The sequence below is a fragment of the Lissotriton vulgaris genome, chromosome 4_1, assembly GCF_964263255.1.
Source record: "Lissotriton vulgaris chromosome 4_1, aLisVul1.2, whole genome shotgun sequence".
Lineage (NCBI taxonomy): Eukaryota > Metazoa > Chordata > Amphibia > Caudata > Salamandridae > Lissotriton > Lissotriton vulgaris.
Window position 1 is genome coordinate 1,782,936,361 of NC_141691.1, and position 9,146 is coordinate 1,782,945,506.

Here is a 9,146-nt window from a genome sequence, read left to right on the forward strand (position 1 = left end):
CACCTGACTCGGGGGGCGCACGATTAGTCTGTAGGCAAACAGGAACATCTGTGATAAACTAAAAGCAAAATAAAAATGGATGAGCTCGGGCAGGCTGGTGCACGAATGTAAGCTCCTAATGGTGAGAAATGTACACAGTGATATGTGTCCAGGTGCAGTGCCAATGTATGCCAGTATGTGTATGTAGTACACACAACATTACAAAAAAGTGTCTTGCAACACATTTGAAATGGCAGTATGCATAAGCGACTGCACATATTTTGTGAGGAGAATTTCTTATTAGTGTGTGGTACGATCAAATGTAAACTAGCTGCCTGCAGCTCTGACGACTTCTCACTCCAGATTGACAGCACTTCCTCCTCTACCATCCACAGTTCTTGACCCACTCAGAGGTCGTCTTGTATTTGCACCGTGGAAAGAGAGATGTGTTTGCAGGGCGGTAAATGAGGTCAGAGGGTCTTTAAGACCCCCCCCCCCCACTGTTATGTTTGGGGAATGAAATGTACCCTTCCACTTTGATGATGACTCATTCAGGGATGCAGCTGGTCAATGCGCCAGCTATAGGCACACACGGATATGATAAGTAATAGAGGGCCATGCACATTTACACATGAGGTTCAGGAATGTTTATTGTCACGTTTACCCAAAAGAGATCAACATTGCTAAAGGTTCCACTTGGAAACATAGCTTGTTTTGTACATTTCGCTGGTGATAGATGTTGCGTTGCCATCACCAGCATTGGGAGAGACTGTGGGAGGGTGCTTTCTTGTGCTTGCTATATTTTGAATTTTACTGCTAGATTGTCTGTTCTATTATAGATATCTATGTGAGGCCTCACTGCTCTGATCACCCAGGTCAAATTCTGAACATAAAGGGAAAGAATTCAACTGTTGTAACGTATCTAGGGCTCTAGTGTAATTTTCCAGATTCATGCCCTTATATAGATATAACTTATCATATCCTTATATAGGCATAAGAATCATAACCATATTTAGGCACAGCCAATGCAGTCCAAATACGGCATGGCTAATTCCACTAAGCTCCTAGAGAACAACGAGTTCTTGAAGACAGCCAGCCTTCAGCAGTACGGGACTTCCCCCTGCTTCAGTATTGATTTGTCCCAGAACTCCTGGAGCGTGTAAAGAACTTCGAGTTCTTAGTGACGTTATTATGTCCACCCTTACGTCAAACTCAGCACCTTCCAGGTATAAATATACCCACATCTGCCCTAGCAAAGACACAGTGGTTTGGAGCAGATCGACTAACTACTTGCCCGACCCCCTGCTGTAGCGAGTGCCGAAGGAAGCCGACCCTCCAGCTGACGCACTGAGAGAGACGCTGTCTTTTCTCCTGCCGAGAAATCCAGCTCCAGTGTTTCCCTGCCACCCTTGCGGGTTACTGGGAGATCAAGTCCTGAGAGAGAGATACAAGACCTCCTTCATTCTATAACCAAGGTACGGAGCTGATTAGACCCTTAGAGGATTCTTGGATAGATTCTTGGCAGAAACTATTTAACTCAAGCTACACCTCACTTCCTTCTTCCCTTGTACTAGACTTAGGTTAGGTACACCGGGGTAGGCATATTTTAGATGCACCAGTTGAGTACTTTTAGTCATTATTTATCATTGTATGTATTTTATCTATTTGATTTATCTTATGGCTTAGAAACCATATCATGCTTTTACAGTATTATTTCATAATACTCTTTTTACTGTACGCACTTTACTTCATAGCAAGTATTACGATTGTAGCAATTAACTTCTCTTGCATGAGAAAGAAGACTGCTCAATAAATAACCTTTTTATTGAAAACGCCCGTCTCTCTATTTCTCTGCAAAAACCCTGGTGAAACGAAGCATGCACGACTGTACGAATGTAAGCTCCTAATGGTGAGAAATGTACACAGTGATATATATCCAGGTGCAGTGCCAATGTATGCCAGTATGTGTATGTAGTACACACAACATTACAAAAAAGTGTCTTGCAACACATTTGAAATGGCAGTATGCATAAGCGACTGCACATATTTTGTGAGGAGAATTTCTTATTAGTGTGTGGTACGATCAAATGTAAACTAGCTACCTGCAGCTCTGACGACTTCTCACTCCAGATTGACAGCACTTCCTCCTCTACCATCCACAGTTCTTGACCCACTCAGAGGTCGTCTTGTATTTGCACCGTGGAAAGAGAGATGTGTTTGCAGGGCGGTAAATGAGGTCAGAGGGTCTTTAAGACCCCCCCCCCCCCACTGTTATGTTTGGGGAATGAAATGTACCCTTCCACTTTGATGATGACTCATTCAGGGATGCAGCTGGTCAATGCGCCAGCTATAGGCACACACGGATATGATAAGTAATAGAGGGCCATGCACATTTACACATGAGGTTCAGGAATGTTTATTGTCACGTTTACCCAAAAGAGATCAACATTGCTAAAGGTTCCACTTGGAAACATAGCTTGTTTTGTACATTTCGCTGGTGATAGATGTTGCGTTGCCATCACCAGCATTGGGAGAGACTGTGGGAGGGTGCTTTCTTGTGCTTGCTATATTTTGAATTTTACTGCTAGATTGTCTGTTCTATTATAGATATCTATGTGAGGCCTCACTGCTCTGATCACCCAGGTCAAATTCTGAACATAAAGGGAAAGAATTCAACTGTTGTAACGTATCTAGGGCTCTAGTGTAATTTTCCAGATTCATGCCCTTATATAGATATAACTTATCATATCCTTATATAGGCATAAGAATCATAACCATATTTAGGCACAGCCAATGCAGTCCAAATACGGCATGGCTAATTCCACTAAGCTCCTAGAGAACAACGAGTTCTTGAAGACAGCCAGCCTTCAGCAGTACGGGACTTCCCCCTGCTTCAGTATTGATTTGTCCCAGAACTCCTGGAGCGTGTAAAGAACTTCGAGTTCTTAGTGACGTTATTATGTCCACCCTTACGTCAAACTCAGCACCTTCCAGGTATAAATATACCCACATCTGCCCTAGCAAAGACACAGTGGTTTGGAGCAGATCGACTAACTACTTGCCCGACCCCCTGCTGTAGCGAGTGCCGAAGGAAGCCGACCCTCCAGCTGACGCACTGAGAGAGACGCTGTCTTTTCTCCTGCCGAGAAATCCAGCTCCAGTGTTTCCCTGCCACCCTTGCGGGTTACTGGGAGATCAAGTCCTGAGAGAGAGATACAAGACCTCCTTCATTCTATAACCAAGGTACGGAGCTGATTAGACCCTTAGAGGATTCTTGGATAGATTCTTGGCAGAAACTATTTAACTCAAGCTACACCTCACTTCCTTCTTCCCTTGTACTAGACTTAGGTTAGGTACACCGGGGTAGGCATATTTTAGATGCACCAGTTGAGTACTTTTAGTCATTATTTATCATTGTATGTATTTTATCTATTTGATTTATCTTATGGCTTAGAAACCATATCATGCTTTTACAGTATTATTTCATAATACTCTTTTTACTGTACGCACTTTACTTCATAGCAAGTATTACGATTGTAGCAATTAACTTCTCTTGCATGAGAAAGAAGACTGCTCAATAAATAACCTTTTTATTGAAAACGCCCGTCTCTCTATTTCTCTGCAAAAACCCTGGTGAAACGAAGCATGCACGACTGTACGAATGTAAGCTCCTAATGGTGAGAAATGTACACAGTGATATATATCCAGGTGCAGTGCCAATGTATGCCAGTATGTGTATGTAGTACACACAACATTACAAAAAAGTGTCTTGCAACACATTTGAAATGGCAGTATGCATAAGCGACTGCACATATTTTGTGAGGAGAATTTCTTATTAGTGTGTGGTACGATCAAATGTAAACTAGCTACCTGCAGCTCTGACGACTTCTCACTCCAGATTGACAGCACTTCCTCCTCTACCATCCACAGTTCTTGACCCACTCAGAGGTCGTCTTGTATTTGCACCGTGGAAAGAGAGGTGTTTGCAGGGCGGTAAATGAGGTCAGAGGGTCTTTAAGACACCCCCCCCCCCACTGTTATGTTTGGGGAATGAAATGTACCCTTCCACTTTGATGATGACTCATTCAGGGATGCAGCTGGTCAATGCGCCAGCTATAGGCACACACGGATATGATAAGTAATAGAGGGCCATGCACATTTACACATGAGGTTCAGGAATGTTTATTGTCACGTTTACCCAAAAGAGATCAACATTGCTAAAGGTTCCACTTGGAAACATAGCTTGTTTTGTACATTTCGCTGGTGATAGATGTTTCGCTGCCATCACCAGCATTGGGAGAGACTGTGGGAGGGTGCTTTCTTGTGCTTGCTATATTTTGAATTTTACTGCTAGATTGTCTGTTCTATTATAGATATCTATGTGAGGCCTCACTGCTCTGATCACCCAGGTCAAATTCTGAACATAAAGGGAAAGAATTCAACTGTTGTAACGTATCTAGGGCTCTAGTGTAATTTTCCAGATTCATGCCCTTATATAGATATAACTTATCATATCCTTATATAGGCATAAGAATCATAACCATATTTAGGCACAGCCAATGCAGTCCAAATACGGCATGGCTAATTCCACTAAGCTCCTAGAGTACAACGAGTTCTTGAAGACAGCCAGCCTTCAGCAGTACGGGACTTCCCCCTGCTTCAGTATTGATTTGTCCCAGAACTCCTGGAGCGTGTAAAGAACTTCGAGTTCTTAGTGACGTTATTATGTCCACCCTTACGTCAAACTCAGCACCTTCCAGGTATAAATATACCCACATCTGCCCTAGCAAAGACACAGTGGTTTGGAGCAGATCGACTAACTACTTGCCCGACCCCCTGCTGTATCGAGTGCCGAAGGAAGCCGACCCTCCAGCTGACGCACTGAGAGAGACGCTGTCTTTTCTCCTGCCGAGAAATCCAGCTCCAGTGTTTCCCTGCCACCCTTGCGGGTTACTGGGAGATCGAGTCCTGAGAGAGAGATACAAGACCTCCTTCATTCTATAACCAAGGTACGGAGCTGATTAGACCCTTAGAGGATTCTTGGATAGATTCTTGGCAGAAACTATTTAACTCAAGCTACACCTCACTTACTTCTTCCCTTGTACTAGACTTAGGTTAGGTACACCGGGGTAGGCATATTTTAGATGCACCAGTTGAGTACTTTTAGTCATTATTTATCATTGTATGTATTTTATCTATTTTATTTATCTTATGGCTTAGAAACCATATCATGCTTTTACAGTATTATTTCATAATACTCTTTTTACTGTACGCACTTTACTTCATAGCAAGTATTACGATTGTAGCAATTAACTTCTCTTGCATGAGAAAGAAGACTGCTCAATAAATAACCTTTTTATTGAAAACGCCCGTCTCTCTATTTCTCTGCAAAAACCCTGGTGAAACGAAGCATGCACTACTGACTGAGTGAAATAGCAATCTATTGTTTCCGCGACTCTGAAGATATATTTCTTATTCTTGGGGAACAAAGTTGTCATGTTATATGGTTGTCAGAAACTAATCCCTTCTTGTGTATTCGAGAAAGTTTCTAGTGACCTCTGAGCTAGCTGGCATTCACAATTAAGTCTAACATACTCAATAGAGACCTAGTCGACTTCAGTCCAACATCTAAACTATTGTTTATGTTATTCCAATGCGCAGAGCCTATTGGGAATATAGGATCTAGCTTCTGAAACAGAAGGGGCCATTCCTCGCCCACCTTGGATGGTTGGGTGAGACATTAGGTGTTCTATCATAGAACATTCATTGACCGATCTAAGGATTCTGTAGGCCCAATATCCCAAGGCAGTGATTGATTCTTTAAATGATTTCCCTTTGACAGAATAGCAAGTGTTTTTTCAGGGTGCATCTGTCCACTCCAGAGGTAGCTTGGTCCACAGAGCATTTGGGAAAATGCCTTACCGTCAATCTCCTCTAAAACAATACCTGTGCTCTGGGCAGTCTTAACAGCATTATAGGCCCTTAGGCAAAGCAGTGTACTGGGCCCTACCCTCCTCCTGAGCTGTGGAGTGCCTGTTTTTAATGGGCATTTATAAAAAATTGCTTTGCACTAGGTGCAGTCTATATATCACCCATCTCTATATTTTGGAAGCACTTTTTATATTCAAGCTGAATTTTTTTGTGCACTTTGTGGCAGCCTATCTTATATTGTAGGCATTGTTCCCTGTAACCTGCGCGCATGCGCGTCACGCGCGCAGTACATTTCACGAGTGCACAGACTCTTGAAAGTGCACATCTAGCTGATTAACGTGCACCAGCCACGACCTTTATGTTTGAGCGTCGTGAAAGGTGTGGTCTGTTTTTAACTTTGAAGCATAGTGGTATTACAGAACAGACACGACTTTCAGGCTACTCTTGCCATTGGCCTGGTTCACAGAAATATTTACCTGACATTTCAGTGAATCTGCACTGATTGTAACATGCAGGCGATCGGGCATGTTACAGGAAACAATGAGATTTGTTAGCCCATGTTCACAATCAGAGGGGTGGGGGCTAATTCTTCCAGCAAGAGGCAGAGTGGAGATGCAGGGGCTCTAAGAAGGGGTGAAAAACCAACAAAGCCTCTTAACACATGAATGGTCTTTTAGGTTTAAAGCATTTTATTGAGACATTCACAAATAAAAAAAGAACAGTTGTCACAAAGAAGCAGTGCTTAAGATACAATCATATAGTAGCGCACCAGCGCGTAAGGGCTCTGCAAACGTAACGTCCATCCAAATGTGATGCTTGGCGCGTATGCTGCAACAAAGTACTTAAAAAATAAACAAACCCCCCCAAACTCCCCCTCCCCTTCCCAACCCCTCGAACCCCCCCTCCCCTCTCCCGTCCAGTGCTACGGTCTCTCTCCCGCATCAACCCCCCCAAGCCGCCCCTCCCTCTCAGCTGCCCACAATCCTAGGCACGCTGGTCATCTGAATCCGCTTGTGAAGTCAATCTCAACAAACGGATATATCGGGGGCATGTAAGTTCTGTGAATTCCTTAACAAGCAGTGAGTGAAACGGCTGCCACAGGTCATTAAACTGCTCCACCTCTCCCGCCACCATAAGCGACAACTTTTCCATTTCCAGGACATGCCATAATCTATGCAGCCAACCTGTTGTGGATGGGAGTGTGGTAGTGCGCCAGTGAATAAGTATATTTTGCACGGTAGAGCCCAGTGCTATCGCAATTTGCCTCCCTCTACGAGACCTCAGAGGATACATTAGCCCATTGGGTAAGTCCAACAATACGTATGTAGGGAAGCGAGGCAGTTCAATATTGAAGTTTGAGTCAATCTCATCCAGGACTTCCTTCCAGTAGGGGCACAGTAAAGGGCAGTCCCATAAAACATGAGTGAGGGTGCCTATCTGCCCGCAGGCCCGCCAACAAGTGTTCTCGATGTTGCGATTCATCTCATGCAGTCTCTGTGGTGTGTAATACCAATATGTGGACACTTTAGTGAATGTTTCTGTAAGCCCAGTGTGGTATGCAGAGTGGCGTGCTCGGGAAGAAATGTGGTCCCATTCCGTGTGACTTAAGGATCTCCCCAGTTCCCGTTCCCAGCGTTCCCTACAAGGGTTATAAAGATCAGAGGAGGAAGGCTGCAAGAATTTATATAGATCTGAGATGAATTTCGTGTCTGAGGTGCGTGTTACAAGCCATTTCTCATAGGGAAGGAGCTTCCTATCCGCCGACTCACGCACCTGTGGTTGCAGCGCCCAGTGGCGCACCTGCATGTATCGCAACCGTTCTGTTTCAGGCAGTTGGTATTCCTTCCTGAGGTCCGGAAATGAAATGATGCCGTCCTGACTATATACGTGAAATAGCGCTCTGCATCCCGTAGCTCGCCAGCGCACAAAGGCCCCCGGTTCCATTCCGGGATGAAAATCCGGGTTGTCAACCAGTGGTGTGAACGGCGAAGGGAAGGTAGTGAGTGCATGCATCGAGTTGGTGGCGTCCCACACTCTCATCGGGACCCGTGTGGTAAAAGACGCGTATAAGTTGGGTGGGCGATGTGCCCTACGTAAAAAGGGCACCTCTTGCAGAGTCCGGCCCGCCACCGCCTGGTCTTGAAAAAGCCAGTGTTTGTCAGACTCCCACTTGCTCCACTTCACCAGGTAGCGTAATTGAGCTATTCAATCACAAAAGAGGGGCGAGGGTCAAATTAGTTTAAACTCTACCACCCCAAACCCCCAAGGACCTCAATTGTACACACAAAAGGGGTGGATAGAGTAAGTAACAAAAAATACATAAATACACAACAAACAGAGAGGACCCCAATAGGGCAAATCGCTCTATTTGAAAAAACTGCCCTCACTCACATTCCAAAGTATGTGACATGCTTCATCATTGGGCCTGCTTACAATACGCCCTGGTGTACCCCACACAGGGCGGAGCACGAGGGAGGGGGAAAAAATAATAAATTTATCTTAAGACGACATATAGTCAGGACAAATAGACATAGACAACACTTAACACATAAATTGGTGAGAGTCGTGCAAACACCAATTGATCTCAACCGAGGAGTGCGACAAAAAAGTGCAGTATGAGGAGTGATTAAAACTGATTAAAGCTGTCAACCAGAATGCAACCTTTATTAAACTTTTCTTGACACCTCTACCAGGATTAAAAATAAATGAAAAAGGATGTAAAAACACCTCTAAGAGATAATTCGGGACCTCAGGGCTTCCCTCCTACCACTGCCAGAGTCAACATGTTTCGACCGCTCTGTATGCGCCTGTAAGGTCACTCTGGTCTTCTTCAGGACCGTCGCATTCGGTGTCACTCTGGGTTCCCTCGTACTTCGGAGAAATATTACCCCAACAGGGGGACAGGTCAAATCAATCCGTACCTCTCCTGTAATGTATGTGGAGAGTGTCCCCTCAAATGCGGGAGAACATTCGCTATAGCAAAGAGAGAGAGTAGAGAGAAGGTGATTAAATCCCTTATTAGAATACACCTGCTCTTTCTTTCAATTGTATTGTGTCGTCATTGTCTATAGGCATTAAAATTCAGTGTGTAGTGTTGAGTCAAAGACCCCAAACACATGTTATGCACGGACTCCTGCTCAACTTATCACTTGTCCCTGTATAATCAAATATATACAAGACACAGTTCCTTCTAATTGACCATGTCTCTGCATTAGCGTAATCACTCGTACCTAGTA